We start from the raw sequence: 11,216 nt of genomic DNA, 5'->3' as shown, positions 1-11,216 counted from the left end.
ATAAGGTAATTTTATTTTTCATTTTTTGAGGAACCTCCATACTATTTTCCATAGTGGCTGTACCAATTTGCATTCCCATCAACTGTGCACGAGGGTTCCTTTTTCTCCACATTCTCACCAACACTTGTTATTTTGCAGAGGGGTTCACTGAAAAAGGTGAAGGGATTAAAAGTACAAATTGGTAGTTAGAAAATAGTCACGGCGATGTAAAGTACAGCATAGGGAATATAGGAAATAATATTGTAATAGCTGTGTGTTTTGCCAGGTGGGTACTATAGTAATCAGGGGGATCACTTCATAAATTATACAAATGTGTAACCACTATGCTATATACCTGAAACAAATATAAAATTAAAAAAAAAAATGAAAAAGTAAAAGCAAAAGAAAAAAAAAATAGGCAGAGGACCTATGTTGACATATCTCCAAAGAGGACATACAGATAGCCAATCGAAATATGAAAAGATGCTCGACATAATCATCAGAAAAATGCAAATTAAAACCACAATGAGCTATCACTTCACACCTGTCAGATGGCTATCATCAATAAGTCAACAAACAACAAGTGCTGGCCTGGCGAGGATGTGAAGGAAAGGGAACTCTTGCTTAGCGTTGGTGGCATTGCAAATTGGTGCAGCCACTTTGGAAAATAGAATGGAGGTTCTTCAAAAAATTAAATTCCATTTCTGGGTATTTATCTGAAGAAATCCAAAACACTAATTTGAAAAGATATATTCATTTCTATGTTCATTGCAGCACTATTTACAAAAGCCAAGATATGTGAGCAACCTAACTGTCCGTCAATAGATGATTGAATAAAGAGGTGTGGTACATATATACAATGAAATATTACTCAGCCATAAAAAAGAATGAAATCTTACCATTTGTGACAACATGGATGGACCTAGATGTTATTACATTTAGTGAAATTAGAGAGACAAAAAAACATAAGATTTCACTTGTAAGTGGAATCTAAAGAGGAAAAACAAGCAAACAAAACAGAAACAGACCCAGAAACTGAGAACAAACTCATGTTTGCCAGATGAGAGTGGGGTTAGGGGACTGGGTGAAAAAGGTGAAGAGATTAAGAAGTACAAAATAGTCAAGGGGATGTAAATTACAGCATTGGGCATATATTCAATAATATTGTAATAGCTGTGTATAGTGTCACGTGAGTTCTATACTAATCTCGGGAATCGCTTCATAAATTTTATAAATGTCTAATCACTGTGTTGTTCATCTGAAACTAATATAAAATAATACTGAATGTCAACTGTAATTGAAAAATAAACATGAGAAGTGACCGTGATGGAAGATAGGATGACTTGGGGAAGAAAAGGAACCGTTACTAATAATCTCTAGAAACCCTGAGCGACCAGTCTTCATTTCACTCCAGCTTGTCATCAGCATTTCCACTTCCCAGCCAACTAATGATCTCGGATTTTTGACCCCGTAGTTTTGGGGTTTTGTTTCCCATGAAATATATCTTCAATTATACAATCAAAAAAAACAATGGGAAAAGTTTTAATGTTTTAAAATGGTGTGATAAAGGAACATTTAGCCCTTCTCCTCTCAGAAATTATTCTAAACAAGGAGCAAAGATGTGAACTTCATCTTTCATGAAAAGTAGAAGTATCAATAACTCAAATCACAAAATATATGGAAGATCTTCCAAATGCGTGGGGATGGCAGAAGGCAGAGAGAGAATGCTCATGGAGGCAGATCTCAGAAAAAGCCAGTGGGGTCCGCTTCTCCAAGATGAGGTCATAGCCTCAGGTCCTATCACAAAACCCATTGTTTGCTGTAGTGGACCTTGGTGCACCAATTGATATCAGGAGCTTCTCTGTATGTTTCACTTTTTTTTTTTTTTCAAAGCAGGAAAGCGGCCTAAATGAGAAATCACGGACAAATCAGATTTGCAGGAAGACATGTATCAATAAAACAAGAGTGGGGAAAGAGACCCTGAATTGGAGTAGTAAATTGTAGAACAAGTCATGTTCTTCACCCTGCTTCATAATGGAATATTTGCTAGCCTGAAACACAGCCTAGTCCTCTCCTTACCACAGCCTACCTGCAAGTAGTTGGTGAGCATAACAGTGCTACCAAGGCAACAAAGATTATTCAAAAACTCGTTTGTGCATAACATTGCAAAAATACCAAGCAAAATATTAGCAAACACCAGAAGGACCATAAAAAAGTGGGACATATTCCTGGAATGCTAGGATGATCATAAGGTTTTGGCCTAATTTGTTTATTTAAAAATATTCCTATGTGGAGAAAAATTATGTGATTTCTTCTGGCTGCTGAAAAATCATTTAAGCAATTCAATGTCGTTCTTGAGGAATAAAGTCTGAATAATATGAGTTTATCCTTAAATGATCAAACACCTCCAGGCAAAGTCAGCCTGGAGCATAATGGGAGCACTAGAAGTGTCCCCATTAAAATCAGGGACAATCATTGCTATTTTTATCATTGTTCTGACAATGAAAGAAAAAATGGTATAAAATTGAAAGGGAGAAGGTAAAATAATTTCTATTTTGCTGTTTATGACATTACATACTTAGAAAACAGAAAATAATCAACCAAAAGTTATTTGTAACAATAACAGAATGTGGTAAATTACTAAGCAAAAGATTAATATATGGAAATTAAGAGATTTGATGTATACAATGTCTTATTGGAAGATACAACCGGGAAATGTCCCATTTAAACTAGCAACTAAAAATGATGAATAGCATGGAATAAATTTAATAAGAAATGTGTAAGATCTATATGAAAACAATTGAGAGACACAAAAAATAGAAAGGCCTATCACCAACGTCAGTACACCCTAAATGAATCTATAAATTTAATGCAACCCAGATGAAAATAGCAACAGAATAGAGGTTTGCTTTTCTGTTATTGTTGGGGTTTTTTTGGGGGGGTGGATACAGGGGGAGGTACATAAAAATAAATAAACAAGAACAGTCATGAAGGTTTTGGGAGAAAAAGAAAAATGTAAAGAAGAACTGGCCCAACTATATTAAACATATCAGAAAGTGACAGTATTTGTAATAGCAAAATATTGGATACTTCTAAATAATGAGGTAATATGCAAGATTTTAAAAAGAGAATGAGGAGTACTTTATGTACTGATATAGAAGATGTACAACATTTTGTTAAAGGGTAAAAATCCATGAAAAAGTTTGTATCTGTCATGTTCGTGTGGAAAAAAAAGCAAAACTGTATAGTGCACACCCCTTTGTGTAAAAATGGGGGCAACGCGATTACTGAATCCGGAAATTTACACACGTAGAATATCTCTGGAGGCGTTTATGGGAAACTGCTAACTCTAGTCGCTCTGGAGGAGGGAAACTGGCGGCTGTGGGATAGGTGAGAGAAAGATCTCACTGTCATCTCCTTTTGTTCTTTTGGGTTTTGTGCAATTTTGAAGAACAAGTCAATAAAGAGAGATTTCACAATTCACTTTCGAGAATGTATCTCACTTCAAATATCAAATGACACCCATCTGGTCAATTACGTTGAATCAAGGAGAAGATGTGCTTTGGGCAGTTTATGATGCTTGCACATTATTACAGAATCTCTATCAGATATCCACCCCAAGGAAGAGCAGGGAAGTTCTCATGCTAGACTGCTATGCAGATTTGTAAGAGCAGGAAGCCAGCCCTGCTTGTCTGTTGCAGGAATGAAAAAAAAAAAGTCAGGGTGGTCTGTGGGCCACTTGACACATTTTCTCCTATGGTGGTCTGATTGTTACCGTAACACTAGGCCTTTTATTTCACAATGGCCTATTTTGGTAATTCTTACGCAAAACTCCTTTCACCTCAATTTTGGAGTTATTTCATACTGCCCTCACTAACTTTATGTAAATGTTTCTAATTTATGGCTATAATTCTATAATATACTGTTAAGTTTTCTAGAGATTAACAACAATTTCTATTCCATGCAATGGATCACAGAACCAACCCATACCTTACAGGCTAATCAACAATGAGATTTTTCTGTTGGTTTTAGGCTTTCAGAGTCAGAAACTGGCAATATGCTTTAACCAGGTTATAGTAAGCAATATTATAATGGGATTCGATTAACCCAAAATTGACCCCACAATACGTATTTCATATGTTTATTTCACTTTGTAAATGCTGTCTGTAACTTGTTAGCACATTCTTAAGGAGCTCATTTTTTTCAAGCAAAGAGTGAGAATCAATAATTTTAATATTTAGCTTACAGAATTCCAAAAGATATCCAGAAATAGACCCCATCAACACAGTGCCTCTAGCACATGGAAAAACAGACATGTGGTGCCTATGATAACACGAGTTGTATATTCTTTTGGCTTCTCAAATGATATATCACCATAAAATTATATATATAATTTATATATAATTATATATAAATTATATATATAATTTTATGGTAATTTATCACCATAAAAACAAACAGAAAACAAGAAGTACAGATGTAAATACTTGGATAATTCTCAAACCTTTTTGCTGAAATTTCAAACACAAAATTTTAGGTTTCAGTCTTGATTAGACACTCAATTTATAATTCGATTTTCTTCACCTCCTCCCTGCACATCAGCAATTGCATCCTTTTACAAAGCTGCAGTATTGTTAGATGAAGAATGTCCTGTCCGCAGACTTTTACAGGTGGCAGTGCTGGACAGGAAGACTTTGCATGCACCCAGTTTATTAAACATCTTTCTCTCTTCAGGAATTGGAGTTGGGGGTGGAGCTTAGGCCATTAGTACTTCATTAGGAAGAAATGACACTGCTCAAAGAACAGAAAGATTCATGGGGGAAGGGAAGGATTAGAGGCACTGTATCAGACAAGAAGAGATCAGTGAAGTAAAGGGTAAAAAGGCCCTACTTTTTATTCCAGGCAGTGGGGAAACATTGCCTAAGGAATGCCACTGATTTCTTCTTCTTCCTGTTCTTTTTAAGGAGTAGTGTCTCAGGTTAGTTTGTCTTCTATTCTCCTTTTAAAAGTCTCATCTATGTTATTGGATTTAGTCATGATCTCTGTTTCTTTATCAGTTTCTCCAAGTCCAGCTTCTCACTCAGATTCCAGTCCTATTTCTTCAAATGGGACCAATTTATTTAGATTATTTCACTATCACTTTGTGAGGTAGCTAGGCAGGCATGAGTGACAGGAGCGAAGGCCCAGCTCTGTAACCATAGAAACTTCCCTTGAAGATCTTCCTTAAGGAACTCCCAGAAACGCACCCCCCCTCTCCATTTACGGTTATAAATTGCCCCAAATCCTAAGGTACAAAGACTATAAAAGCTGCTGGCTTAAGCTACAAACACATGCGCAGAAAGTACTACCCCAACCTTCCCATATCCTCGGCCTCTTTATACCATCATTATAACATCATGTGTATGCCTGGAAGATCGTGAATCTAATTATAACAGACTGGATTTTGGGTAAGCACATGCTCAGTAGGCAAAGTGTTATAGAGCAGTCAACTGTCAGTCAAGGTGACCTCCTTACTGATCATCTAGTACTGCTCTTGTACCCTTCCATCATAGCCCAAACATAAACAGACCTTCCTATTTTCTGTGCTGTTATAGCCCTCTTCGCTGAAAACGCTGAAAACTCCTCCATTGGAGCATACTCTGTCTTTTATCTTTTATCTTTTCATCTCGAATTCCACAGGGGTGCAGCCTTCCTTAGAATGGGCCATCTCTTTCTAAAATATTCTTTTAATAAATCTTACTTTTTCTACGTCTCTCCGACCTGTAATTCTTTACTGCATTGGCAAGGAAGAACTGAGCATCCCCTCCATGCTGCTGGAGTAGTACTGGATTTCACATCACCCCAGCAGTAACAACTGCAGACACAACAACTATAAAAACCCACGTCATCACCTTCTAATACCAGATTCTCACTTGGATTGGCCTCTCCATCTCTTTCACTAACACATTTCTCTTTAGTCACCAAATTCTGCAAATATTTTGCATATTTGTCTCTTTCTCTCAGATTGAATTCTATTGCCTTGCCTGACTCTAATCTTCAATCTAAATTCTTGCAAGAGTCACTGAACTGGCCTGTCTGGATGTGGATTCTGTTCCTTCCAATCATCTTGCATACTGTGACTAGAACAACCCTCAATCAAATTTATAAGCAATTTTGTATTTCCTATAAAATCAAATGGAACTTCCTTTGCCTCTCTTTCAGTGTCATCCATATTCTTTACTTTCTCTTTTCATCCTCTCAACTTCGTTTCCCCCATCGCCAAAACACATGCTAAGGTGAATAATATGGTGTTCCACCCAGATACTCTCTTCAGAGTTGATGTGCCCATCCCATCTCATCCCACCCACTGACCCCACTAAAAAAATTAGCAGCTGATGGCTCACAGCTGGATCCCTAAGCATTGTCCTTAGGGAGGAAAATGCATGCTCCCTCCTGAGAATAACCTGAAGCCAATGGCTAGCTGATGTGGGATATAAAAGCCTCTTCTCCTTGCTTCAGTTTAGGATGACTCTAATACGCCATTCCAGATTCAAAACTTACTACAGAATCAGATGATACCTCAATTGCAATCAGTTTGCTTTTTCTACCACATGCTCCTCTTCTCCTCACTTCCTTATAGTTCTATGTTCTCAAGTTCTTCCCCAATAAACCTTCTGCATACAGTCTTTGTCTCAGAGTTTGAGAAACCAATCTAAGGTAGTTCCAGGAATGGTTCAAAGAGGTGTACTTTAAAACAGGATTTGAAGATAGATTTCTCGCTGGCCAGTTGCCATGATGGCCCTTGGCCTGCTGTAGCAGTGCACCGTTAATATTTTTCCCAAGGATAAACAGAGGCGAGATGCTGGTGGGGGTACTCCTAGCTGGCGCAGTACTTTTAGTGCTCAAGAGTTGTGAGGGATAGCATGACTATAAGGAGTTCGGAATTGAGTACCAACTTCCAAGTGGCACTGATTTTTTTAAGAGATTAAAAACAGACTCAGTGATTGATGACAAATTTGTCAGAACGTGAAAGCCATAGGATCTCTGGCAGCATTTAATTAAGCCATAGTCTCCTGCAGTCAGGCAGACTCAACTGTAGAAGTGGTGCTATTTCAGAGAAGCTTCAGCAAGTCTGTGCCAAAGTTAGGGTCCTAATATGAAAGGAGCAAAACCTCTAAAATTGGGATGAGAGTGCCTGGGTAGATGCAGTTGAAATTGCAAACCCCCTAATTCCCCTGAACCTGATAGGCCTGTTATTAGCTTCCAGCCTTACTGGAGATGTATGGGTCAGCTAAGCGATGAGAGTAAAGTTGCGGTAGGAACCAGGAAAATGAGTGCGAGATTGTGTTCTCAAGGTGCTGAATCAAGGAGTGGGGGCAGACCACCAAGCTGGACATCACCATGAGAACATTCCTGTGATTCAGGATCTGACATTGTGGCAAATCCTCCAGGGATGGCGATCATGAGGTGCTAGCATAATTCTTGGAGGATCACAAAAGCTATGATCCATACTTAATGAAATTCAAGTGCAGGCATTTCCATGGGGAGTGGTGGAGGAAAGGACCCACAGACTCAGGGAAGTAGGCATGCTAGAGCGAATGTTCTACATAAAGCTAAAACCCCACCAGCCAACCATGATCACAGGAAGTCCTCTGTTTACCAAAGCAACGATGCCTGTGCTTGCGACAGGGGCAGCAGCAGCAGCACGGAGAAGCTCAGCCATGCCCATCACCCTCTGATGGACCTGAGAAATGTAAGATCTCAAAATAATATAAGCCAGGTACTAGTCCTTAGCTTTCTGGAGGAACATAGGTATAGTTGTTGCAAAGAGTGTTGGAACTGGAGTGACAGCCACAAGGTCTCAACAGGAGATTATTACTAGAACATGGTATTCCTGGAGGCAAGACAGATGGGCTGCCAACAAGGGCATTGTTTAATTTATACAGCCAAAAAAAAAAAAAATCAGTGGTGGATAATCAAAGGCAGAGAACAGTATCTCAAAAAAAAAAAAATCACAATCCCTCACTCAGTTTCCAGATCAGATTTAGAATCCACTGGCTGAAGGAGAGGCTAATTCTTGATGAGTAAGGACTATAATACCAGGGCAGATATATTCATCTGTTACTCCCTTGGTACTTAACCAGGGAACTTAGGACTAGTTATTCGGGTAAATGCAATGCAGAAGAAATAGGAATACTCATAACTTTTGAGGATTATTTCATAGTGGGTCCAAATTGAAACTAATACCTGGAGACTCAATGGACCACCATGGCTCCCTATTAAAGTAGAAGCATATAAGGGCTACGAGAGTCCTAGGCAAAGTCTGGCTCTCAGAGGCCCCATTGGCCCATGGACAAAACTGGTGCTCCTTTCCCTCATCTCCAAATGCATAATTGAAAGGAATACCCTTAGTCCTCACACTGATTTTTTTTTTGACTTCTTGATAAGAACTATTGTGGTAGCAAGGGGCAAGTGGAGGCTTCTGAAGAGTCCAACATCAACAAAAAGAGTAAATCAAAAACAATGCTAAATTCCAGAGGGAATAGGGAAGATTAGTGAAATTTTCAAAGACTTTAAAACTGCAGCAGCCACTGTCATGTTCCCATGTATTTCACCAAGCCAGCCCCTGCAAAACTCAAATAGAACATGACAGGGCAAATAGAACATGAGGGCGGTTGTTTCTTTGCTACAGCAGATTAAAATAGCCTTAGCACTTCAACTAGCAAATGTGTTTTCTGCCGTACCTATGAGGAAGGAGAAGCAAATGCCACTTATCAAGTTATAATCTGAAGTGACCTGGATTTTATGAATATTCTGTAAAATATCTTATTAAACTACCATATAATTGACATATTGACATCAGATAAGAGAGATGGCGTCTTGGCTTATATTTCATATATACACCAAATTCTAGGGCATAAACCTTAGAGAATAGGTAATAAAACTTATAAAGATTCAGAAGACACCTGATTCCATACAAGATGGAGTAGACTCATTTTCCCTATTCATTACACTAAAGACTCTGGAGATTTTATGTATATATTCTAAAAGATGGAGAAAAGAAGGCAGACCAGGTGGGAATCTCAGGACTCGAGAAATAATATGGCAGTGGCTTTGTTTATTCCCTAATATATCCCAGACTGAGTACTAGAGAAGTCAGCAAGCAAAAAAATGCCAATGGATACAAACAACAACAACAACGAACTGCATGGGTTCATATATTTCACTTTGGGGAAAGGGTACCGGCTGCCCGCTGTGCTCCAGAAGCAGTGGCAGTGGGATTGAGTGACGAGGGGGCAAGGCGGGGTTAAAAACAATTCAGAAGATTAACTGATTACCAACAAGTTTTAATTGTTATCATTTATGATTTGGTCTTATTGGTTATCTCTCATGCAGACATTAATAATCAGTGGTGATAAGTCGATCATCACATAAGCTTTCTAGGAATACATACATTCTGAGTTGTTCACTCAATGGCAAAAATTCATTTTCATTGACTTCATAACTTAAAAATCAATCAGCCAACTTCAGAAACAAGTGAATTGGAATATCTTAGTCTCATTCAAGTGGAATATTGGGTCCCATTTAATAAACCGAAATGATTTATTCATTAAAGTTAAATTAAATTTCTATTAAATCAATACAGTGAATAGACCATATGTGATTTTATTAAAATTTTATTTTTTATTGGTAATTGTTTCTTGAATGACAGATAAGTCACTCTGTAGAAAATTAAGACACTGTGGAACTAAGAAATATTTAACTTAAGAAATATTAAAACTAGTGAACAGTGAATGTGAAAATGGACAAAACTCAGGACAAGTTCCGGCTTATGGAAGAGACGAGTGTGGTTCCCTAGCTGCTAAGGGGAAGGTGAGGTTTACAGCAGACTTCTCTTTGCAGCAGTTTCTAACGGCCTCCTCATTCAGTATTTCTTATTCAGAGAACACAATGAGGCTGGGTTAAGAACCCTGGCTTCAGCTGCCTGGGTTCTGTAAGAGGCTTGGGAACTTCCCAAGACCAGGATCGAGGGCCGTCCCCATCACCTCTGCTCCATGGATGCCTGATTTTAATTCTCTTTTAAGATGCCAGACCCCAAAGCTGATTGCGTGACATAAGCTAGGCGTCATAAACTCGCCAAGGCTGGACAAAAGTACTCATAATGCACGATGCTCCTATGCTGCCCATTGAATCATGTTCACAATCCCACTTTTATGGCACATCACACCAGGATCACATATAATCCTAGAGTATCTTTATTTGTTCTATAATTTAATAGTACACCTATAAAATAATTATACTTATAGCTTTTCTTCATTTATAAACAACAACAAAACAATTAAATACAATTTGAGCCATTATAAAGTAAACTTTGTACATAGAAGAACCCCCAGAAGGAACTTCACACTGCAGCATTTCATATTGCTTCCCTTGCTATACCCTCAACTGGGTTCAAAGAGTGAGCTCATGTTTGTATTCTGTGTGTTCAGAGCTTAATCCTTCCCTTATCTGCTTGGGTTCTGGATTAATAAAATGACAGGGGTTCGCTTTGCAGTTTGGGAAGAGACTGCCTTCCTCTCCCCGGCAACTGCACTCCACTGGCCTCTCTCGCAATCCCATGGACCTCCTTCCCTCACAGCGTTTCTGCCGTGTGTTCTGCCTGAGTCTGATTTGAGGTTTTCCACTAAATAAAAATTTCCTGACTTAGGGCGTATATGCCCATTTTTGAAGCCAAGACCCCCTTTGGAACTGTACGTTCTGCTCAGGTCACATGGTGTTAACAGAAGTGACCGAAATGAAGCCTGCAGCACAGAGGCAGGACGTGGATTTGCCTACACAGCACATCCCACCCTATCCTTGCTCTCTAGGTGGGTGTCTCTAGATCCTCCACTACTGTCCCGTGTCAGGTGTCAGGAAGCTTCAGTTCCAAGAGTAGCCCCTCAGGGGGTTCTCACACCCTGAAATCGGGCCTTCCTGAGTCCTCTTGGCAGAGCTCTTGAGACTGAGTGCTTGGGAACGACCCGTGAGGAGTTTTCTGAGTACGCTCATCCCACCAATCAGATTGGGATCTCATTCGCATCTATTAGATTCCACAAACATTCCTCACAGAGAAGCTTTTGGTGGGGCAATTTAACAAAAGGATTCAAAGTATAATTTTGCAGGAAAATAAATTGTGTCGACTTCCTTATATCAAGAGACCGCAACATGAAAACCTCGTTTATTATAAAAATGAAAGCTGACTTAATGTTTGTCTGTCT

Source organism: Pteropus alecto, unplaced genomic scaffold (genome assembly GCF_000325575.1).
Source record: "Pteropus alecto unplaced genomic scaffold, ASM32557v1 scaffold279, whole genome shotgun sequence".
NCBI lineage: Eukaryota > Metazoa > Chordata > Mammalia > Chiroptera > Pteropodidae > Pteropus > Pteropus alecto.
This window is presented reverse-complemented; position numbering follows the sequence as displayed.